Source organism: Patagioenas fasciata, chromosome 10 (assembly GCF_037038585.1).
Source record: "Patagioenas fasciata isolate bPatFas1 chromosome 10, bPatFas1.hap1, whole genome shotgun sequence".
Classification (NCBI taxonomy): Eukaryota; Metazoa; Chordata; class Aves; order Columbiformes; family Columbidae; genus Patagioenas; species Patagioenas fasciata.
Genome location: NC_092529.1, coordinates 5,882,591 through 5,907,845, shown reverse-complemented (window position 1 = coordinate 5,907,845; position 25,255 = coordinate 5,882,591). Strand labels below are relative to the sequence as shown.

The 25,255-nt window shown below is 44.8% G+C and overlaps 1 long non-coding RNA gene across 3 annotated transcripts; it reads right to left on the bottom strand.

The window, feature by feature from the left end:
- Window position 1: 1 nt before the first annotated feature.
- On the bottom strand, window positions 2–21,798 carry LOC139828762 (uncharacterized). Of its 3 annotated transcripts, XR_011740690.1 has the most exons (8): window positions 21,609–21,798; window positions 20,209–20,320; window positions 16,602–16,731; window positions 15,015–15,138; window positions 8,419–8,540; window positions 5,995–6,217; window positions 4,613–5,640; window positions 2–2,389 (listed from the first exon to the last, which is right to left on the bottom strand). It is a non-coding gene; the product is annotated as an uncharacterized lncRNA (long non-coding RNA). The 3 variants fall into 3 exon arrangements; XR_011740688.1 differs by having other exon boundaries at window positions 4,613–6,217; XR_011740689.1 differs by lacking the exon at window positions 2–2,389 and having other exon boundaries at window positions 3,379–6,217.
- Window positions 21,799–25,255: the final 3,457 nt, after the last annotated feature.

Sequence of the window (25,255 nt, the reverse complement as noted above, 5' to 3'; positions counted from 1 at the left end):
TTTTCTCCTACTGTTCCCAAACAAAAATCAAATGTAACTAGTAAGAAACCAGCCTATCTCTACTAATGAATGGCAGCATGAGATCATCAGCAACGTTTCAATTGAAAATCTTCCCCATGCACTGAATTAGGCTTTTCCTGGAGTGGAGCAAGAACCTTTGTGCTTGAAAAACTCACTTTCTGGTAAATCTACAGGCTATGGGGAGAAGCAGCCTGTTTTCTTTTTTTAATACTGACTCATTTCTTCATGTAGCCTTCTATACCTCACCTCTACATGGGGCAAGAGGGAGGGACAGCTGTCCTGGGCCGGCACTGGGAGCAAAACGGTTCCCCATGTGGGTGTCACAGGAGGAAGCGAAATGCAAAGGCTCAGGGAAAAGGAATTGTTGCACTGACAGAGGTTGTTTGTGTAAGGCATTACAGGAAAACATAACATACAATGTTCTCAAACCATAAATAACCCAGGAAAACAGTGGTAATAATTCTTTACCGATGCCTTTGAAATTAACCCACTCTCCCAAAATTTTCTCTAATATTTAATTAAAAGTTACACATAATATTGTAAATGTCCCTATGTAGTACATGCTCACACCTGCCCCAGCTGCTGCCTCTGCAAAGCCAGGACCTGCTGCTCCTGCAGGGCCACCCTGGGCAGGGGCTGTGGGTACTGGGGGCTCCGCGGGGGCTCTGCTGCCCGGCCTCCCCCTCCAGATCCCCGCAAGAACACACTTGTGACTCGCCCGTCCAGCCTGTGGGTGGATTTAGGAACTGTCTTGTCGCTGAACGTCTTGGTGCAAATTCAGTGAATCGCTTCTCACCAGGACGTGCTTCCAAATGAGGAGGAACAGGGACTCATTGACCTGAAGGTCTTTCCACAGAAACAGGACCTGGACCAGCAGGACAGCCGAGGCACAGCACAGAGAGCATCCAGGCCGGCTGCTGGGGCGATGGAAAAATCCATAGTGGCAAGGAAACAACACAGCATCTGGTATTTTGAAATGTGGCTACAGTTTTCCTGTGCGCTCCGGCTGTGAGTCACTAGCGACGGGCTGAGAAATTCCTGCGCTAAGCTGATGCCCGTCCCCCGGCGTGCTGCGTGCCCAGGGCCGAGCGCGGGGTGCAGCTCACAGAGGACAGGTCAGCTGGGGTTCCCCGGGGCACAGCACAGCCCTGCTGTGGGATCCCAGCCCCAAACACTACATTGGGCAGGAGATATCTCCCCGCTCAGAGGGATGCTGCAGAGGTGACATTCACCAAAGGTGACCCGGGGGCCCAATATCACAATCAGTCGCCTGCAGCGAGCCTCACACTTCAAAAAGTCGAGCGGCGATGATCTTTTGCCCACATGCGCTGAACCAGCCCAGCCCTGGGCCAGGCCAGAAGGAGGAGGAGAACACAAAACGGTTGCTGGCAGAAAGAAGAGAGGCCCGAAGCAGGTATTTCAGCAATAGCCATGCTGCTCGCTGCCACCCCAGCGCCTTCCCTGGGAGGTCACTCTGCTGTCCCAGCAGGAGCAGGACAGGGACGTGAACGGGAACGACCCCGGGCAATGGTCGGGGAGCAGCTGCCTGCAGGACGGGGCTACAGAGCCTCCCTGTCCCACCCTGGCCAAGCAGCAGGAAAAGAGAGGAATTAGCAATGGAGCACAGTATTTTCTTTCCATTAAAAGACCAGCAGGACCACAAGCTGCTCTTTGTGTATAAACATGACAAGTAAGCTAATGGTATCATCTGCCCCGAGGAGCCCTTTGCAGAGTGACCACACATGCAGGGGCAGCAGCCAGCCCGTGGCTCGGGGGGCAAAGGGAGATGGGGAGAAGGTCACACTTGGTGTCCTCACAGTCCTCAGCAGTGCCTGCGAGAGACATTGCAGGAGGATCATCTGGTAACCCAAACAAGGAAAAAAACAGTAACACGGAAACACCCTTGGAAACTTTTTGTGCCTGTTCCAAGGGGCTGAGCAGGGAAAATGCTGGCGGAGGGTGTGTGCAGCCCCTGCTCATGCACAGAGGGCAGTGGTTCCAGCCTGGGATCGGTATTTTGCCTGGTGAATCGCTGCAGAGCTGTACATAGGTCCCCATCACCGGCAGAGCCTCCAGCTCGGGGTTGAATTCGTGCAATCAAGCATCAATTGCAGTTGAGACCAGCCTGTGCAGCAAGGCTCAGCAGGTCCCATCACCACAAACCCACGTTGCATCCAACAAACACCACCCTCAGTCTCACAGACGCTAGGACAAGTCTTTACTGGAGCTGATGCCTCTTTTTGCTGTTCTGCCATACCCCTGCGTGCAGAGTCACTGGGAGAAGAGCTTGCGGTACCGGGCACCACGACCTCCGGCCAGCGCCTGCACGTTATCCCTCATGTCACCCATCACTTCCACCTTGTGATGCCTGGTGAGAGGTACACAGAGGAAACAAAATGGCAGAAGGAGGCAGAATCCCAATTTTTACTCTCAAAACAAATCTTTGAACAATACACCACAGTTCTTTAAGTCCCTGTTATCGTGCATCGGTGAAAGGTGCGAGCACTTGCATGTGGCTGTGGAAGACCGAATGAGCAGTGAGAAGTGACACAAGGCTCTCACCACCCACAGGCGTCCAGCCTCAGTCTCCCCTCTTGCAATTTAAAACCATCACTGTTGTCCTATCGCAACAGGCCCTGCTAAATGCTCCAGGTTCACAGGCTGCTGTTGAGGTTTAGGAAAGTGGGACATCAGCAGGGGCTCCAGGAGCTGAGGAGGTGTGTGCAGGTGCCTCTGAGTGGCAGCGAGGGGACCTCTAATGCTGAAACTCTGCAGCCAACGGTGGCTATTCCTAAATACACCCCAGCAAGAAACAAAGGTCACAAGGGGCAATGGGTTCAAACTGGAACACAGGAGGTTCCACTGAAAGATGAGAAGAAACTTCTTCACGGTGAGGGTGCCAGAGCCTGGCCCAGGCTGCCCAGGGAGGTTGTGGAGTCTCCTTCTCTGCAGACATTCAAACCCGCCTGGACACCTTCCTGTGGAACCTCAGCTGGGTGTTCCTGCTCCGGCGGGAGGATTGGACTGGATGAGCTTTCCAGGGCACTTCCCATCCCTGACATTCTGTGATCCTGTGACTGCTCTGCAAGCCAGGCTGTGCATTCTGCTCACACCCATCCACTTTTGGAGAGTTTCCGTGTCCTGACCCTCACACACCCGATGAAAAATAAGGGCAGTTTACTCTGAATTTGTAGCATGGCAAGGTGCTGCTGGGCTGGAGTGGGACAGTGCCCAGAGCTGTAAGGCTACAAGCTGGCTCCCTTTGGCTAGTTCCTGGTAGTAGAACAGTATTTGCTTTATTTTATAGTGCTGACAGCTGCAGTTTGAGAAGAAAGCCCGAGCTCTGGCCTCATCCCAGCCCCGAGGTGCTCCAGGTGGGCTGGGTTCTGCAGAGCAGTCTGGGCAGCCCTGGGTATTCTCTGACCCACACCAGGGGCAGCTCCTTGTCCAGTGCCCCCCAACACTTCTGTGCCATGTGTTCCTTTGGCCAGGGGTCATTTCGGGGTTCCATCCTAACAGTCCTAGTGCAGGATGACAGTGTTAGTCCCCAGAGCAATGAGTTACCTGCCATAAGCCTGCGCTTTTCCATGGGCTGTTCTCTTCAGGTAAAACAAGGATCCGTGCAGTTTACTCCAGATGCCTGTATCAGCTCAGACCTCATCACTAAAACTTTTATATTGCCGTGGTGGTCCCAGAGTTGTATCTGCGGGCTGTAGCATTGCATCAAACTGCTTTTAAAGATTATAGCGCTTCTGTGCTTCCAGGGGCCTGTTTCATAACTGTTTACAGAAATCCTTTTGGTGCAGTGCTGCAGCCTGAGGAAATAACTCCACAGACTGAGCTATTAGTGTATTTTTATTAAACAGCTCGTTCTGATGATGACGAGAACATACAACACATTTGCTTTTTCTTCCAGAAGCAAAACAGGCAGTTTAGTTTCTGGGGAAAATGACTGTTTCAAAGATGCTGTTCACAAGTCATGGAGAGGAGGGCAGGAGGGAAGAAGACTTGCTATTTACTAATTTAAAGGATGCTCTAATCGACTCCAACATTTAAACAAGCTTCTTTTCATACATATATTGGGCCATTTTCAGTACTAAATGACTCTATTAAATGGTTTTCCAGGTCTTATGCTGGCCAGAGAGCTATTAAAGTCAATGGGGGTTTCGCCTCTCTAAGAAATGGAGCATCAGTTCTTCTGCCAGGTGAAATTCATCATTCAGCAAAAGTTAAACTCTTGCTCAGAGTATCCAACAAGCTGATGTAAACAAGGACATGAAGGTTCTCAAATGCTACTGAGCTGTTTTTGCAGAGGTAATGTCTTTCACAGCAGTAAAATCGGTTCCGTGGGTAAGCAAGCGGGGGACAGTGCAGGACAGAGGGAGGTGGCCCAAAAGCCAGAGCTAGTCCCCTGTTTGAATAGAGGGAGTGAATTGTGCCAGAAGCAAACACTGATTATGTCTTCAGAGCCTCCCTGAGCCTGCTGTGCTTACAGCTCCTCTCCAGAGACCAAGAGGTTGCCTTGGCAGAAATGCCCCTTACATCAAGTGTTTTTGCAAACACACAGAAGAACAAAAATCTTCAAAAATACCTTTGAAAAGCCTTGGCAATTCCAATCCTGGAGATGATTTGGTTGCAATTAGGTGCAAATCTCCAACTGGAAAAGAGCCTTTCCATGAGGTTGGTTCTTACTATAGTATCTTAGTGCTTCCTAGAGTAAAGATCAAGAGTTAAATGTAATTTATTTTTTCCTGCAGAAATGACAGAATTTTTTTGTTTCCCAGAATTGTGAAAATAATTTGACAACTAAACATTGAATTGGTGGGGAAAAGGGGGGCAACCGTTTGGTGTTATTAGGAAAAGGTTTGGGTTTTTTATGTTGTCATTCATCTGAAAAACAAAGATAGTAGCTAAACCCATCTATTTAAAAGATTATTATTTTTTTTCATGGATAGCTTTTTCTTTCAAAAACAAACCAACCCCGAAACAACCTAGGGTCGTGTTTCTTAGGATGTAAATGAACTTGGAATCTGTTACTGTTAGTGAAGTTTCACACACACACAAATCAATAATTTAATTAATAGCTGAGTTGTGATAGGGCTGGTGCCCTGGAACAGCTGTGCAGGGTGCGAGGGGCCCGGGTCCAGCCAGGACATGTAGGTGTGAAATGGAGAGAGAACTCCACTCTCAGTCTGTGACTCCTGGAAGGTGAATCCGGGGGTAACAGCCCCCGGCTGGGCAAACACCACCCAGCACTCGATTGCGCTTTCATGAGGTGGTTGGTTTTTTATTTACCTTCAACACAGATGTAAAATGAGATATAGAAGATGATTCCTCTTGTTTGTTGTTCTTAGTTCACTTTCTTTTGTTTGTGGGGGTGCTAGGGACCCGGCTCTGTTGCCAGCTGTGCTGTGGTGTCTCCTACCCAGGAGAAATGGAGTTGGGAGACACCTGGTTTGGTGGCAGGAGCTCTGCAGGGACAACCTTGCTTTGCTGCCCATGTTTCACGGGGTTCTGTGCTGCTGGTGTCCCCCGGGAGCTGGGCTGTGCTGGGACAGCTGTGCCGTGGGCTCTGCTGTGAGCTTCGGGGTCTTGGGGACAACAAATGGTCCTCAAATCCTGTGGGAGAACATTACGGAGAAGATATGGACTTCCACCTATCCTCCTGAAACACAGGGCCCCATAGCTGAACTGTGAAGTGTCTGCTCATCTTTGGATGTGGTGTTGGTGTTGAAGAGTGCAATCCATCAGTGATGGGGACCTTGGCTGAGCACAAACATGCTGAGCAGAGGTACAAGTCTGCTCTGCCCTCCCATGCCATCTCTGCCGAGATCACGCTCTCTTGATTTTCTTTTTCTTAATAGAATCACAGAATCCCAGAATGTCAGGGATCAGAAGGGACCTCAAAAGGACCCCTTGTCCTATTACTTCTTGTCACCAAGAAGAGCCTGTTTCCATCCTCCTGACACTCACCGTTTCCATATTGATCCCCATGAATGAGTCACCCCTCAGTCTCCTCTTCTCCAGCTCCAGAGCCCCAGCTCCCTCAGCCTTTCCTCACACAGGAGATGCTCCACTCCCTTCAGCATCTTGGTGGCTGCGCTGGACTCTCTCCAGCAGTTCCCTGTCCTTCTGGAACTGAGGGGCCACAACTGGACACAATATTCCAGGTGTGGTCTCACCAGGGCTTCTGTACCTGTAATTAACAACAGTTGTTAGAAAACTCACCTCAGCTGTTTCCCCATATCACAGAATATCAAGCAGGCAGCATGGCCCCAGCTCCAACACTTCACCCGGCCCCATCCAGAATGAGAACCAGCACAAACTCACTATGGGTACAAACCAGCAATTGCTGCTCACGGGTCCAGGACACACAGTCAGGCTTGGACTCTGCCCGGGGATGAGAACAAAGACGCCGATATCACAGACACTACCACTGCTATGCACAGCTTTGCAGCTCGCAGGGCATGGGTTAATTCCAGATTGCCCTCCATATATTTTTACAGATGGCTTTAAATCTTTTCACTCTTGCTTGCTCATTTGTTTTATTTTTCTCTTCGAAAAAGACACAGCAATACAGGTTGGAAGGTCTGGGATCCCAGTTCCAGAAGTTGTCAGGGGTACAGAAAAACCTCAGCTATCCCCTCACCAACTCACGGGCACAGCTCCAGGTTCGCTGCCCTCATCAAAAGCGGTTGTGTGCTTTAGGAAACTGCCTTGTTGCCCATAAACGCAGCTTTTTTAAAAAACAAAATCAAATCCAACAAACTTCTGGCAGTGCTAAAAGGGGAATTCGTATTTTAAAGGTTACAATCTTCTCTGATTGTCCCAGAGATCCCCTACATACACAAAACTAAAAGTGAAGAATTGGAAATATCAAGAAACAACTGAAATGCCAATATGGCAAGTATTGTCTGTAGAAAATGTTGCCCTATCCTTGTTCACTAAAAGCTTAACGACTTCCCTAAAACACAAAAACCAACGCCCAGCCTTCTTTTACAGAAGCAGGACCTGTCGAGTTCAGACCCTTCTTCAAAAACTTCACACGACACCTTTGATGGGAAAGGGAAAAGCCCCAATACAACCACATTGTCCCCACAAAGAACAAGCAAAATGGTTTCACTGACCAGCTCGGTACGTGAAGTACCGCGAGGCTCAGATTTCCTGCCCAAGTTTCATGTCGTCCATCCAGATGAAGGCAAAGTATTTCTTAAATAAAAAACAAACCCAGGAACTCTGATAAAAACCTGGGTTTAGTTGTGACCAAGGTAAATGTAGACATGGAACAGAAAACAGGGTTGTATTTGGACTTGGCTGTACAGCCATATCACCTGAAAGCAAATCCCTTGCAGTTACTGTGGGCGCTTTAAAATGTGTGTGTTAACTTCGACATGAATAATGAAAAACGTCTCTTTTCCTAAAAAGACAGCTGTATTGTTGTGTAATGAAGAGCAGATGTCAAAAAGTATTTCAAAGACTTGAAAAAAAAAAAAAAACAACAAAATAAACTGGAAAAAGAGCAGAAAAGCGGCACTCGCTGACTTTGCCAGAGTGGCTCTGGTGTCCCTCACCAACGGTGCCACCACACACGTGGTCACTTGGTTCTATTCGGGATCTCCAGAGCAGGATCCTCCTCGGATCCGCAGCAGTGGAATGGCTTTGGCTTCAGGCAGCATGCCCAGTTTGTACCGCTGAGGAACCAGCTCGTTTTTTAAGCATTTAAACTGCAAAACTGAGTTCAAGTTTCCTGTACAATTTTATGAGAGGCCAGAATTGCGGCCAACGGTTTATCTGGTGTCTGGCCTAAGTGCTGATAAAGACTTGGCTGAAATGTATATAATCTGCCATTAGTAAACGTAATTTATGATAGTCTCAAGGAAAGACATGACCACTGCTGGCTCTGTTAATGGTACATTCAGCAGAGGCCAGGGATTTAGTCAGTACAGAGACAAGACTTAATTCATTTCTTGTCCCCAAATGCTGGTGATTTAGGTCATGCTCAAGACAAAAAAAATACGTAAATCTAACGGTTCCAAGCCAGAACTGCCAGCTTTGCCAATATGAGCTCAGTTGCTCTAACACAACCCAATACCCTACTTTATAATTCCAGCGACCCACCTAAAGCAAATATTGGCTCCAATAACCACACTCCAGTTAAAGCGATAAGCCCCGAACCTGATGTGAGACACGGACAAGCTTCATTTTACACACTGGAGGTAGAAATGCAGCAGGACGGAGCACGGCCCATAAACACCTTCCCAGCACCAGAGGCATCGAGATCAGAGAACACCCATTACATCGTGTCAGCCAGGACTCTTCCAGCTGTCATAATTAAACTCAGCTTCATATAAAGGTCCACATCCCATTGTCTATAATACGTTTAAAATTTACACTTACCATTAATGGAATGTAGGCAAATCCGATCCGTACGTAAGCTCTGCATATTTAAGGAAGTTATACTTAAATACACATCCACTTTATGGTTCAAATTCATCCTTTGAAAAATTCCACGGCCCTATCTGAAAGCCAAAAGACATTTCTTTTTGAGATCTGTGATGAATGAGATCCAGACACAGGACTGTTTCACAAAGTATCATCAGTGCCAAAATCTTCAGCCAAAGAAAAATTCCAAGAACAATTATATGGATCTAAATATCAAAGATCTAGTTATGCTATATTCCAAGCAAAAGAGAAATATATGAAGGCACAGATAAATAATTTTAAAAGTACATGTCAGAAGGCATTAAAAAGCAGGCATTTAAAATAATTTCTAAAATATTTCTAAACAAGTAATTTTTGGACTGTCTTTTTGGGGCGTAATGTAACATCACTGTGATTTAGTGCTAAAGGATCCCAATATGCTTACTCATTTTAGCACAGAATTTAATCAGAGTTTAATTCCTCTAGATAACCTGACTCTGCAACAGGGTGCCATTCAAAGGAGACAATGCAAATAACAGCAAATGCTGCAGAATTTCACTGAAAAGCATTGTAAAACTCATCTAGGCTCTTTTCTCTCTCACCTACCTTGAACTACTTCAATACTCAGAACCAGACGGGACCAAAATTCTTGGCACCAAGGGTTTGTCACTGCTACAATCGGTCTCCAGGCATGAAGCTGGCTAGAACAAATTTCTGACAGCTCTTGCCAAGAGACCCCAGCACAGGTCCCCTTTCTGCTCTGTCCAACTTCATTTCCCAAATATCTTCAGGTGGTGGGATCCCCTTGCCCACTGGCTGTGGGTTGCAATTCAAGTCCAGTATATAAACTAGGAGTGCAGTAGCATGCTACATTTCTTTGGCTCAAAGAGGACCAAGAAACGTTTGGTTACACAGAAAATAGATCACTGGAAGGAAATGAACCTGCATTGACAGAGAACACAAAGGGAAGGAGACTGTTAAACCACACAGACAGTCCCTCAGGGCTTCCCCAGCTCTGTGCGCCCCAAACGGGGTTTGGCGGGCGGCTGGTGCTCCATGAGCCCCAAACGGGGTTTGGCGGGCGGCTGGTGCTCCATGAGCCCCAAACGGGGTTTGGCGGGCGGCTGGTGCTCCATGAGCCCCAAACGGGGTTTGGCGGGCGGCTGGTGCTCCATGAGCCCCAAACGGGGTTCGGGGCACGGCTGGTGCTCCATGAGCCCCAAACGGGGTTTGGCGGGCGGCTGGTGCTCCATAAGCCCCAAACGGGGTTTGGCGGGCGGCTGGTGCTCCATAAGCCCCAAACGGGGTTTGGCAGGCGGCTGGTGCTCCATGAGCCCCAAACGGGGTTTGGCGGGCGGCTGGTGCTCCATGAGCCCCAAACGGGGTTCGGGGCACGGCTGGTGCTCCATGAGCCCCAAACGGGGTTTGGCGGGCGGCTGGTGCTCCATGAGCCCCAAACGGGGTTTGGCAGGCGGCTGGTGCTCCATAAGCCCCAAACGGGGTTCGGGGCACGGCTGGTGTTCCCCAGCAGCCGTAGCGTGGTGGGGCCCAGGCCATCTCTTATACCACAGCTCTGCTCCATGGTGACACCTCAGCTCATCATTCAACTGTGCTAATCCAGGCACCTTGTCTGTTGGTGTCTGTGGGGTGATTTTATTGTTTTAACTTTGTGAACATGCGCAGAACCTATTGAACGTACGCATTTAAGGCTGTTTTCATCACAGATTCCACTCGAGTTTGCTGCACTCAAGTTAACTCCCCTCACATTAGCTGAGCTTAAAGGAGAGCGGCTACCACACTAAATATTATTGGAACTGCACGGAGCTGCGTTAGCAGCCAGGGAGCCGGGAGCAACATCCCCAGGGAGAGGAGCCAGCTCAGGTTCAAAACCACCAACAACAGGGGTACAGGCACGGATAAACCTGCACGGAACGCTGGCCTCAGCAAAAACCACCTACTGTCCATCTTGACGGAGAAGAGTTTGACACAGTCCTGCTGCAAGTTTTAAAGACAAACCCAATGCTCTCCTAAGAAAACGAACACAAACCAAAATACTTATAATTGCTTATGGAATTGATTTGGGCCTCCAGCTGCATAAAAGTGATTAAGCTCTGTGTGTTTCCATACATGGACAATTATTAGCTACCCATTCGTGACATTCCCATTTCCAAGAGGCATCGTGTTCTGAGCTTCCCCTGTTTTTCCCAGAAGCTTTAGGGCTACAAATCTCAGGCATCTGTCAGTCAAAAAGATGTTTCCTATCTGGCTGTCTTTCAGTCAGACTCAAACCTCAAGAGACCTTTGCACTAAAACACTTCAAAACAACAGAAGTACTGTTCAGCATACAAGAAAAAAATTCACTGCAATTTTAATAATGGAAATTAATAAAGCTATCATGCATTTGTAAGTGAAGTAGTGCTTGCTGGCAGCATTCAGCAAGGAAATCTGCGTAGATACTTGGACTAAAGCAATGTTTCCTAGGAAGGGGAAAACATGCCAGTTTACCTTCCCGACACAGACCCTGCCAGTGGTGTTTACCAGGGCTCACATCTGGACCGTAACATTTATCTACCTTTAGACAATTCTAATATTTTTAAGCTTTTTAAAGTTCCATGAGGTTCTTTGCATCTCCATCTTTAATATAACAGTACCAGATTTTCCACATAAAGGGGGTATGTGGGATAGGTTGTATTTACGGGGAGCAGAGGGAGGTGCTGAAAAGCAGCGAGATGTGTTGCAGATAAAAGCAGTTTTTATACAATGTGCATGGATACCCCAGTACTGACACTGCACAGGAACTGGCTGATGAACACTTCCAGACGACCCCATCTTACAGTTATAACACCACTTCATCAAAGCTGAATTTGCTCTTCGACACCTCAGTGACTCACAGCGACTTAACTGAGCCAGTTCTGTAACTTAACCCAGCAAATTACTTCTTTCCAATCTGCAGGGCATGTGATGCACGAGGTACAAGAAAATAAGCAGCTCTTGGAGGAGATGCATTTATCTGATTCATGAGGGACAACTTCCCAGCTCAGTAAGTTCATGATGCAATGGAAATGAGTTGTGGGATTTCACACAAGAACATGTACTACTATATTCAGGTATTTGTCATGGTTACAGCAGCTCTGTGAGGGTAATCACGATACTTAAAAATCCAGAAATGTTCCTGCTACCACCAAGGTATGAGGTACAATTAAATACTCTGATCAGTGAAAGCAGCAGCAAATTCTATCAATTTACCCTGAAGCATCTCTAGATTCTCCTGTTTGGATCCAACTACAGAAAAAAACACTTTGTGATGGACAACCTACTTTTGAAGCTTGTCTGAGATGAAGACAGAAGAGCAATTGTACTTTCTCCCTTCCCAGAGCAAGTGCAGCTCTGCTCCCACTGCCAGCGTTGCCCACAGTCCAGAGCATCGTCCACTGGGTGACCTCCTGCTTCTGCCCCAGCACAGCGCGAGATCGTCACACCAACCCTGCCACCACCAGTGTGCCCTTCTGGAGGATCCCAAACAGGGAGAAAAGGGCCTGTGTCTCTGTGCTCCCTCCCAGACTGCAGCATGGTGAGATGAGCTCACCCGACCGACACACAGCTCTTGGTACCACAAGGTCTCCCAGGGCCACTCTGCTCCTATTAGAAGGGGGTGGTCAGTAGGTCAGAGAGGTTCTCCTGCCCCTCTACTCTGCCCTGGGGAGACCACACCTGGAATATTGTGTCCAGTTGTGGCCCCTCAGTTCCAGAAGGACAGGGAACTGCTGGAGAGAGTCCAGCGCAGCCACCAAGATGCTGAAGGGAGTGGAGCATCTCCCGTGTGAGGAAAGGCTGAGGGAGCTGGGGCTCTGGAGCTTGGAGGAGAGGAGACTGAGGTGTGACCTCATTCATGGGGATCAATATGGAAAGGGGCAGTGTCAGGAGGATGGAGCCAGGCTCTTCTTGGTGACAACCAGTGATAGGACAAGGAGCAATGGGTGCAAACTGGAACACAGGAGGTTCCGCTGAAAGGTGAGAAGAAACTTCTTCATGGTGAGGGTGCCAGAGCCTGGACCAGGCTGCTCAGGGAGGTTGTGGAGTCTCCTTCTCTGCAGACATTCAAACCCGCCTGGACACCTTCCTGTGGAACCTCAGCTGGGTGTTCCTGCTCCGGCGGGGGATTGGACTGGATGAGCTTTCCAGGTCCCTTCCCATCCCTGACATTCTGGGATTCTGTGCTGTCTCTGGGGCACTGGGCAGTCAGACAGGTCTGGGCTGTCTGAGCAAGGGCAGCACAGCCATCAGTCTTGGGGCACCTGTTCAGCTCAAAGGAGAATCAGAACATGTGGCAGCACTGCAGATAGTCACGGTGCAAAATAATATATCTCATCTGAGATTAAGCTAAGCCAACAGAAAGATAACCCCTGCCTTTTGCCATTTTAAAGGTGTAATGATTCATTTCCCTAATCATAACGAGGCAGTGTCCTCTAGTGGTTAAAGCACTGGACACGGAGTGATGAGCCGAGCAGGTACCATCTGCGGAGCCTTTGGCAGCTCCTAGCAGACAAGTTCCATCAAGCCACTGAGGTGCTTAACACACCTTCAACTGAACAGCAATGGAAACTACATGAGCCCGGGGTGCCCAAATATTTTCAGAAATACTTACTGACCCCCTACTTGCAGCCTTTAGGACTTCGCAGGACCTTTTATTTCTTTAAGAAGCCATGAAGACACAGACACCTCCCTGTCCAGCACAGCACTCCCACAGGGACAGGACGGGCAGGATGTTACACAGGGCATGGACAACCCTTCACACCACATGAAGAAGCTGCTGGGAGGTCCTCAACGCAGAGTATTTTAGGTCTGCTTCCCCAATTTCTCATCAAAAAAACTGGATAGCAAGGCTCTCACTGAGAAGACTCATGAAATCAGCTTGAATCATACACATCTGAAGAAAAGTGGGGATTTAGGGGATCCAACCCATCATAGGATCAAAAATATTGAATACACTGAGACCCCACGGAACATTAGTGCCCCATTTTACTATAAAATTACTGTATTATTAACATCTTTAGACTTGAGTGGTAGCAGAGTTTTTTTCCTTCCATATGCAAATCACATTGCTCTTTCAGTTGAAAACGATTCATTAAATGATTTGTTGAATTACCTCTCAAAAAGGTACTCAAAACCACCGTGCCAAAGCCAGGAAAGGTCTGCTGGGAGATTTCGGTTGTGCTGTCAGGCAGTTTCAGACCAGAAAACAGGTGCACTGCAAATCTTAATTTTGATTAAGTGAAGCCTCCTGTATTCCCAGCCAGAAAAGTGATATTCCATAAGAAGACTAGCTAGATAACTGTTCTTACAAAGATTTCAAGTTAAGACATACTGAAGTGAGCCATTATCATAGAGTTCCCAATTAGTTTGGTTATAACAAGACCACCAGCTCAGGGATCTTTAAAATCTCCCATATGTAATGTTCTGAATTATGCTAAGTATTCTTCTGAAAGTATAGCTAATTTTTACTTTAGCTCAGATTTAATTGACTTGATCTTGAACATATTATATCAGGTCAGGTTAAAGATATTGTAATTAATAGAATTAGACGGGATGTAACTACATTTATCTCATACAAAGCATGTACCATACAGGAAAACAACAGCATGTAACACAAATGGAGGCTGAAACCCAGAAGGGATGGAAATGGTTTTCATCAGACCTCTCTACTAAGAGAATGCCATCCAGCACGTAGAATAAATACTCTCAGCTCATTGCAAAGCTGGTGGATTTCCAAGCAATAATGCTTGTGATACATGGAGACATGTTACTGGGAACTTGATGAAATGCTCTAGTTGAGAGAAAATTTTGTGACCTAGTGGGAGTCCTGGAATTTCTCAGAGCATTGCATATTTCTAGCTACATTTCAGCCAAACCCAGCAGGCCAGCCTTCAACATTAAATGTTTCTCCAGAGCACTTATGGCCTCTACAATGGAGACAGAAAACCTAATCACATTCTAATTGAGCCAAATCAGACTTCCAAACTCAACATGCATTCAAGAGATATTTCCTCCAGTTAAAATACAAACTCACTAGGCCCTTCTGCAATGAGTAAGTAATCTAGAAAAGACAGATCGGAGAATTTAAATATGACCATGTGCACAGATGAAAACGCATCTTCTAACAGCGGTACCGTAAAGAGGATAATTGGTATTGCTTCTCTTCACGGCACTGGATTTTCTCTCTGAGATTATACAACCTACCAGAACAGCAGGGGTTCCCATTAGCTTATTGTAAACACTGGTCATCTTCCCCGTTACCCTGTTTTTTCAGACTCTTCCCTGTGGAGAAAGTTGAATAAAGGACGGCGGTGAGCTTACCACGGGGCCAGGGATGCCATTTACTGGAAGCAAGCCGCGCCACACACTTACGATACATCATGAGATGGACCAAGAAATGGTTCATGAAAAGATTTACACAGTAGCTCAATGCCTGTTAAACCGAGCACTTCTGCTTTTTTTTTAATTGCAGAACATTCCGCTGTAAATGCAATAGAACTTGAAATAATTTTAATAATATGCCTCTTAAGTTATTCTACCTGTTCAGCAGACCTGCAACGTGTCTTCTGAAGCGATGCTAATCCAAGACCGCACGCTTGCGACCGGCTCCATCCCTCGAGCTGCCGACGGCTCCTGCTGTAACACAGGGATGGTCCCACCGAGCTGAGGAACAGGGAACACTTTTGAGGGAGCAGGTTTGTACTGGAAACAGTACATTTGTTCCAACATAACGTAACTCAGTCACCCAAGTTCAAAAATCAAACTGGACTAAATCCCTATTGCACCTAGTTAGGGTTCTGCACCATTTTCCATGCCCTATCAAAAGTTCTTCCCTGTTGTATCCATTTGTAATGCTGCACAGAGAACTCAAGATGCATTTTCTGGTAAGACAAGTACCAAGATGTAGTGCAGACCTTTTCCTGCCGCACTTCTGTGCGCAATGCAGTTGGGAAGGTGTATTACATGTGGAAGAACAAATATTTCAAAAATCATATGCTATCAAAAAGCTCAAATGCAGAAACACTGATGATACAGCACTGCCCTTCAATTATCTCTATTACTTGGAGGAACAAGTGTGTTTTTGTCCAAGAATAAGGCATGCTTACAGTTGGGCTGACAGTGCAGTGACCACAAACACAACTCAGGTTCTGATAAACACTACTGTTTATTTTTCTGGGGCTGTTATAAAACAGGGTTGTTTAAAAAGAGGACAAGTGCAATTCTCTGCTCGCTGACTGACACAATCACGTCCTTGCAGGCAGCAGGTCACTCTCACACACCTCACGTCTCCCTCCGTTGCTTTGATGGTATTTATTTCCCTGATCCTCACACGACTAAGTTTAAAGGAAATTTATCATTTGGTTCAAGCAAAGCATTGCTATTTCCCCTATGGAAATGGCAACACTAAATCATGCATTTTTCTCACATACCATATTTTGAAAGGTCTGCATTCCTTCACGTGTCAGGCTCAAATGTTCCCACAACTGAATCTTATTCTAAAAGCATTCAACTCCCACCTCCAGTAAACCAGTCAACCCCAAACACACCCGCTTTACATGTAGCCTCGTTCATCCAAAATAAATAACTTGGTCTGTTCACTGGAGATTTATTATCTCAATGTGCTCATTTTGTTGTTGGCCTTGGCAGAAACATCCATATTTAGAGTGAAAGATAACAAAAATTGACAAACCTTAAAAGCCCAGTGTTACAAAATTCTATTAGGTAAAAGATGGAAAAAATAATTAGCCTACACCTCGGCCATCACACGCTTAATTAGGAGCTCTACGGACATATTCTCTCAGAGATGTTCTCTTCATGACAATAATGGCGACTGTTTTCCACCACAGGTCCTGGAACTGGTAAAAAACAAGGCAAACTCTTGAAACCTGGAGCAGCAAAAAGCCTGTATTCTTCTGTGAATTCTGGGGTTTTCTTACACGTTAGTAATTTACAGTGCTGGGATGGCTGAGTATGAGGTTATCTTGGTGACAAAAGGGCAGCTCAAGTGTCCTCACCACTGTCTTTGCAAGGGAAAAGGAGTTCTAAGGTCCTTGGCGGCAGCAGAAACTTGTTAAACAGCCTTCGTGCGGTGCAAAATAAATATATATATGTACTCGTATACATACCAAGAGCAATGAGAGTTTCCTCTTCAACTTCCACACAGTCAAAATGTAACCAGAGTCTTGCCACCTCTGCTTGTGTTTGTAAAGAAACGCTGAGAAAGGCTTGTGCGTCTTGGTAATCTGCTGCACAGCTCTACACTCAATGAGAACATAACCCAAGTAAGCGTAAATGGAGGAAATATCTTTTAACACTAAAAGGGCTTGTTGAAATTAGGACAATATATATACAAGTCAGACCAAATTTCCTCTGGAAAGACCTCTGGCAAAAAAACCCACCCTAATTTCTAGGATTTCTGGCCTCATTCTCCCTTGATGAGTTATTTATTGGTACGACAAAGAGTCGCCACCTGTCAGACTCAACCTCCTCAGCCTGTACACCTGTACACCTGTATCTTTTCTACAGTTTTTGTGATATTCTATATTATTAGTCATATTTTCACAACAGTTAAAGGCTTTTGAAAGAATTGACTGATGTATTCATATAACATGCAGAATATGCATAGCAAAGGAACCCAATTAAAGCAGAGCAGAATACCACATATCTGGTAACAAAGAGAAACCTCCATACATAGTATTCCTCCGTTTGTGTATTAAGTCACAAAAAATGACCTGAATTCTGGTTGATGACACAGAGATCGCATCTGTCCCCCTTCCACTGATAACAGCTTGAAAACCACCGATATAGAGTGCAAAAGAGCAGCCAACCGCCTCCATTGAAGCAGGGGAAGTATCGTTATGAAAGCAGCGTATTTTTTCAGATCTACAATTTTATTCTCAATGGAATTCTTCCAAGTAGTCAAAGGAAGAAGAACCGAGCCAGCCCTTTGATTTGCAAAATCTTTTCCACCTCCTTTTCAGTAGATGAAGTGTAAACCAGCTACAGCAGAGCAAGAGATGAAATAAAAGCAGAGCCCTAAGTATTAGATACACTAGGAGTCCGGTTTGGTAAACCCACACTGCTGCCAACCATGGAAGGGAAAGATTAGAAACAAACAAACCCCAGAACATTTCTAAGCATTTGAACAGCCAGCTTCAACTCTACTGATTTCATTACATCCACAACACAGCAATTTGTTGAGTTGAAGGTTGGTTGGTTGCTTTTTTTCCCCTAGAAAATGAAATCAAATCCAACCCTCTAAACTGTTCTTATTGCAGAAATGCACAATCAATCAGGCCCAACTTCGTTAGCACTGACCTTGACAATTATTTATAGGTTTATATTGTCCACATCTAAGCTGAACTATTTCTTGTAAACTAAAGCTTACAAACTGCATTTCTTAACAAGAACTGTCATCTCATGTCTCACCTCATCTTTTTTTTTAATAAAACAGACCTTAATAACAAATTATTCAGATGGCAGTGCACCACATGTAGTTATATGTTTTTGATAGGTGGGGTCTCAGTAAGGATCGGTCATCTCTGTGGAAGAATAAAACGTTAGTCTGGTTTTACCTGTACCCTGAAAAGGTGTCATTTAAATTTCCTTAAATTATTTCCTTAGGAGCACGAAAGGCAGACAGCATGTGTAACCCTCTAGTTGTGAACGTGAAAATGGCCACGCTCCAACACAGGAATGCCCCTTCTCATTGTGGCATTTGGGAAAAATCAGCCTTCCAGTATTAATGAGGAGGAACGTAAAAAAACCCAGATGGCAACCGTTTCGAATGCAGTTTATTGCATTCTTCATTTGGTGACTCAGCTTAATTTCTCAAGCTGTGTAGACCCATTACATCAAGAGCCTCAGGTATTTAAAAATAAGATAGAATTATTGCAACTACACAGTGAAGAACAGATCTTTGTGATAGCCTATTAACTTCCAGACATACACATTTACTTTTCTGGGGTCAAAATAAGGTAAAACTCTTTGAATTCTTTGTATTGTTCTCAAGGAACCGCAGTCGGCTCTACAAACCCGGTCTGCAGCTCCTCGGACCTGCTCTCGCCTCCCACGCTCCTGCTTTGCACAAACACCATCTACACGAGCAGGCAGCGGGAACAACAATCCGCATGCATTAAACAAGCGGCACCAGAATGAAAAGGCCAACGATTATTTGTGTGCCTCTCCCTCTGTAAACCAAGAATTTCTGCAAAATGAGGCTACTTAGCCTTTCTTTCTGCAAATCCAATAAAACAATTTAATTGCTAGTTCAGATAGTTCATTATTTCTTAAGTACTGTTGCTGTCTGAGCAGTCATTAAAAGCCGTCATTATTTTCATATAGCAGCGTACTCAGCTTTCAATTACAACCTTAAAGCCCATTGGCTACACTCCCCATTTTTCCATGTGCTGGTTACGCTGCCTGCTGGCCTGTGAAAACACGTCTGGTCTAGAAATACTGTATAAAAAAACCAGATTATTCACAGAATAATTAGTGAGGTCGTTCGACACATCAGTAGAGTAGCAGACTCATCTTTACAGCTGCCGTTCCATTCTGATCATTATTTAAGATATGACAAAACTCAAACTCCATGGGTGGCATAACATGCACAAACAGATACAGGAAACACTGCCCTATAGAAAATAGTCTGGTTTTGTGACTTAGTCCCAAGGATTCTTTGCACAGGGAGTGGAGAAGTGGGCCTGACACTGCTTGTCATGTCAAATTTAGCTGAAGATGTCTCCTGCTGTAGCACTTTAGCAAGCGTGCTGTAACTTCGTTAATGATGAAGCCCTTTTCGCATAGCCATGCGCGGATCCTCGACAACTAGGCAGAGCACGCTGTAACTGCTGTGACACACACAGCTCCTGTGAGAAAGCAAGAATTCTGGAAAGATCTTTTTAAATAACATTAAATCAAGCTTCACTTTTCATCCTTGTCTTATGGCCTAGCGAACTGTATGTTCAGAAAAATGCCATCTTTCTTTACTTTCTTTAGACACCTTTTCTTTCTTTCCACAGCACAGCTTTCTTTAAACTAGTTTTTCTAGTTAACCAGCACATAAATCCTGTTCATAGTTTTATCAACCAAATGAAACCAGACTATAGAGCTTTCAGTGATCCCTAGCAGCAGATACAGCTGATGAAGCATTAAGACTTGTATGGAATGGTGCTCATAGTCACAGTTAGTCAGAGTTTTCAAATTAATTTATCAGCATACAGTCCTGTACCCAATCGCAATGAACAGCATGAAATCTTGATGCACCTTGGAACCTCTACAGCTCTATCATTCACCTGTTTTGTTTCAATACCCTGCTCCCTAAAGGATAAATGAATGCAAGCTAGAGAAAATACAGACTAATTCTCTTGCCTTTTAACGTAACCACTGCACACTGGACTTATTTCTCTGTCATAGTACAGTTTTTACCATGTTATTTGTAAAACTTGTGCTTAATTAAGGATTGGGTAAAATATGTATCTATTCTACAGATCAGTGAAGTCTGAAACATTCCTGCTGTTCCCAGCTTTCTAACAGTATTAAAAACGTAAGTCTTAACTGGGTACTTTTAAAGCTTTTTAACACTATCAACAATAAGAAATCACAGGGGAAGTTGGCTTGAGATACAATGGTTGGTCTGTCTGTTACTTATTTGAATAATAGAGAAGAGTTACTTTACTGTCTTACAACTTGATGTTTTTATAAGTTAGTATAGATACAATCAGAAGGAATCACCTGGGAAGAAAATCTGGGGTGATTTTTCCCTCCAGAAAACACAACGTGGGTGTTTTACTCTGCCTGCCCCTCCAAAACTGCATCGCTGGGACACCATGTTTACATCTAGAAACTGGAACAGGAAAGAAGAGACAAGAGATGAGCATCATTTACAGAGCTGATGATAACGTGGATTAGAGAGAACAAAAGCCCAAGTTTGGCTTCTCTCCTGTTCAGACTTGTTTTTAAACAGCCTCATCCATTTCTACCATCTAAAACAATTCTTTGATTTTCAATACTTATTGGTTGCCAATTTTCTGTTCATAGTACATCAAGCTCTAGTCTGGCTTTACAGTCTCATCACAGGATATTTCTTTGAGCTGTGAGCACATTTAATTTCTGTTTGTAGAATTTTGTTCTCTGATCTTAACATGCTATCAATAGCTGCATTATTTAATTGTGTGCTTTAAAAATCCTTAAAGTGCTTTCTCATAGTTCCTGGGATACACTTAGCACTATTAATGTAAAGTTGCCCAGAAATTTGGGGGTTGATTTTTGTTGGTTTGTTGGGGTTGTTTTACTTAACAAAAAGCAACTTTGAAAAACAGATAAAGGCAATTAACCCCAAAATCAGAGATAGCGTATCAGGAAGGTGAAACAATTCCTCCAGAAAAGCCTAATTTCATCAACATTTCTGTTTGCAACTTCCAAGAGTCTCAGCACTTCTACCAACAGTATTTCAGGAAGTGGAAAACTCCATGAAAACCTACAGATGGCAATAAACAGGTATCGTGTGCCCTCCCAGGGCCACTTGAGAAGGGACACGAGCTGTTCCTGAGTTTGGAGCTGGTTTAGGAACCATCGGACACTCTAGTTTTTGGACATCCCCCACAAAAAAAAAGCCCACCCCATCTACGCCTGGTATTTGTCATCTTGTTTTGATTCATAAATCTGATTCTGTTTTCATTCTTGAACCAGCTGTTATGAATTACTTCAACCATCTCTTTCTGATGTGGGAGCTGCTCATCCTAAACCACAAACCGCTGTTGACAGAAGCTGCTGTTCACCTGGCCCATAAGCAGCCCCTCAGGTGCACATGCAGAACCTGCCTTGACACATCTACTTTGGAACATCTCATACGCTAAACAAGATCCAAACGCTAATGAAGTTGCAAAACAAAATAAGTAAGCCCAAATTCCACTAAGACCTCTATAAAGTGACAATCGGTCAGCGGGGAGCTGTGGGGCAGCTGGAGAACAGGCACCGAGCAGGGAAATCCTGGTCACCGGCACAGAAAAGCTGAATGTTCTTGGTGATACTTCTGGTGGATGGTTCTCACAGGAAAGATTTACAAAGGATGAAAGGAGGGAGAAATCAGCATATAAGATAGAGAAGAAGCAACTAAATATACTGATACTTACAGTACCAGGAAAGATTCCTCTCGATTCATACAAAGAGCAAAGAGGCTGTTGCTGGCTGCAGCTCCAACAGGCAGGGAACGTCACCTCTGCTATAGAACTAAATAGACATTATGTCTATTTTACCCTCCTCTGTACCCGCAGCAAATATAAGAGTAAAAAAAACAAAAACAAAAAACAAAACATCACAGAACAATTGACAAGCTTTTGTCTAAGAGGATTAATTGAGATCTTTCCTATGTGTCAAAATTGAAAGAGACATATCTCTGCTTGTACAAAGCACTGCAATGTTATAACCCTAACAAGAACTAAATTTAGGACACTATAAAGATGCATTATTTTAGGTTGGCCTTGAGTACATTTTTCTTTTTCTCGCTTCCTTTAGTTTTTGGTGCACAACTCAAACATGCATTTCCAGAATAATCAGTTCCAGCCAAGTTCAAAGGATGTCTGCTCTCAGCTGCAAAATAAAACAAGAGTTTGGATCTTATTAGTGAAATATATAACTAGCCTTATATCTGTCAACAAATAGTTTAGCTAATTATCTGTAATGTTACTTTTGAAGGAAGAAATGGAAGCATGCCATGGCTCCTCAGACCACTGTACTGGCAAAAAGCAACACTGCAGGACCAGTAACATGAGCTGCGCCTAACATTACTGGCAGTCTTGTTAGACTTTTTGTACTTAATTCATCTCCAAGCAGAAGTTTAAACTCGGGTAAGCTACAGGGAGGGAGGCCAGCACTGCACCAGGTTGGTAAGTCAGAACCCTGGCCCCACCACAACCATTTCCCATGCTTAGTCAATCTTTTCAACCAAAACAGCAATTTTGTCTTTCCACAGTATTCTGAATTTCATTCCAGGAAGCAGTGCTGTGTGCAGCACATCGCACTTGTGCAGGCTGCAGGAAGGCAGGGCAGGTGTTATCGGCTTCATCCCAAGGCTCATCTCTAGCTCAGTGCTGTCCTTGTGTTGAGTCGCGCCCGGAGCAAAACAAACCTTGTGTTCTCACTGCCATGGTTGGCCTAGGAGAGAACCACTCCATGAACTACTCCTTCATACAGCTCACCCAAACATCAACTGCCCTTGTAAGAAATTAGTCCTATAGACCTGTGACTGGTTGTAGCAAAACGGCTTGCATAAAGGGAAAATTACATGAGCATTAGATGGGAAATTAAGAGATTACCAAAAGCATCAGGATCAAGGAAAGACTAAAAACCTAAAAAATCACGCCTATTTCAAGTCCACCCTGAAGGGCCATACTGAATAATCTGCAAACTCGCCTCTAGAAGGGCCGCAGAACACACAACCTGTGCTAAATTGAAGGTAAGTTCAGGACACAGCATTCCTTGGGATTAAGCCCTTTAGTATCACTGGTGATATGTTCTCTGTCTAGAATCAGCCAGGGGCTAGAAGGAAGATCATCTTCCATTAAGCAAAGATAGCAGGTGAATTTTCTTCTTCACCAAGGGATTGCAGTTTTCTTGAAAGAAGAATGTTGTCCATTATTCAAAAGCTGGCACAGCACTCAACATCAAGATCCCAGACCCCGCAGCGTTCAGAACACAATGAGATCCTTCAGCTCCTGGCAGTACAGCACAAGCAAAATCTACAGCCAAGATCACTAACTTGATTTCTCAGAAAGCATTCTCCCCATATAGGACACAACAGTACAGCACAGTTTGTAGAGTACAGGAAATTCCCAAGCATCACTTCAAAGACCACAAATAACAGACGGCCAGCGCTGACAGTAACTGTGGGATGGGTGGGTGCAGGAGGCATTTCTCAAATTTTTCCTTCGATTCATGATACAAGTCTGGGACTTGACAAAGCAGGGACAGCGAACTGCTGGAGAGAGTCCAGCGCAGCCACCAAGATGCTGAAGGGAGTGGAGCATCTCCCGTGTGAGGAAAGGCTGAGGGAGCTGGGGCTCTGGAACTTGGAGGAGACTGAGGGGTGACCTCATTCATGGTGATCAATATGGAAAGGGGGAGTGCCAGAAGGATGGAGCCAGGCTCTTCTTGGTGACAACCAGTGATAGGACAAGGGGCAATGGGTGCAAACTGGAACACAGGAGGTTCCACTGAAAGATGAGAAGAAACTTCTTCATGGTGAGGGTGGCAGAGCCTGGCCCAGGCTGCCCAGGGAGGTTGTGGAGTCTCCTTCTCTGCAGACATTCAAACCCGCCTGGACACCTTCCTGTGGAACCTCATCTGGGTGTTCCTGCTCCGGCGGGAGGATTGCACTGGATGAGCTTTCGAAGTCCCTTCCAGTCCCTGACACTCTGTGATTCTGTTAAAGTCAAATAAACAAACAAGTCATACCTTGAGTGTGAGACGGACTGATATTATCATCTAAAGCTAAACTTCAGCAGGGGTAAGAACACGACCACGGCATCCAGCGCGTGTAACAGCAGGTCCTGTCCCAGGCATCTGCTGCAGCTTCATATGCCAACTGGTAAACCAAACAGAGGAAAACAACTCCTCCACTTGTTTTTTTTAAATAAATCTCACACATGGATGACCAGCAAGAAATGCATGTTCATACATTAACTACAAGCTATTGAACAATCTTCACTAGTTCTTTCTTAAGTAATTTGAGTCAAAACTAATGTCTTATTATGAAAGGCAAGACCTACTAGGTCTTTCTTCAAGGTAGGTTTTCGGTTGGAAGTTACAGCATCAGTTTGAAATTCTCCTTCCTATGATGGGAGAATTTTAGTTACAATTGCAACTAAAAAAAACCCAAAACAATCCAACAAAAAAAAAAAAAAAAGAAACCCAACACACACACACATGTCAAAAAACTCCACAATATTTCCCCATAAAACGCGTGGCTACATGGCCGCCTTCTGGCAGACTTACCTAGGCCTTTGTGTTACACACAAGGTTGTCAAAGCTCTAAATTGTGATGGTTGTAGGTCAAGGCACGGTTTCCATGATGAAATTTTCTGTAAACTTTGCCTAATGATGACAGTATATTAACTATGAATCACAAAATATCCATGGTGTAAATTCAACTTAGAAACGGTTTCACCACTACTTTTTGAAAAACAGCATACGTTTATCTTGGACTAGTTTTTTTATGTGTAAAAATTAATCTTTCTGTTTTAGCAACCAAGTCAAATATCCCACTAAATTCAAATTTTTGAAAGATATGAAGAGGAGTTGTCTGTTTGCCAATTCTCACTTCACAATGAACACTGAAAATGCAATCAACACATCCATTGTTTAACGATGACAAATTTTACAGATGAGTCTGAAAGCAGCTGGCAGGCTCTTCTGCAAACATTCCATTCCCTCTGAAAAGACATTGATTTATAAAAGACCTCTAACAAATTATTGCAGCCTTAACAGGAGCTTAGTTTAGTTTAATACCTGTAACAATAAAATACAAGTTACATTCCCTTATGTATATTGTAAAGTTGGAATTAGAAAGTTATTTTAACCCCTTACGATGACATCTTAACAAGTATTTGGATACAAAACTTCCAAGCTCACTGTAAGAGGCCAAGACATGAACTCCCAGAGAAGCCACTTGCTGTTGATAAACCTTGTACTGTTCAGAGTTTTGGTTACATTTTAAGTATGAAAACCACATCTTCTTGTCTTCCCAATAAACTGTTCCATTCCAAGTTTTTGACAGCCAAGA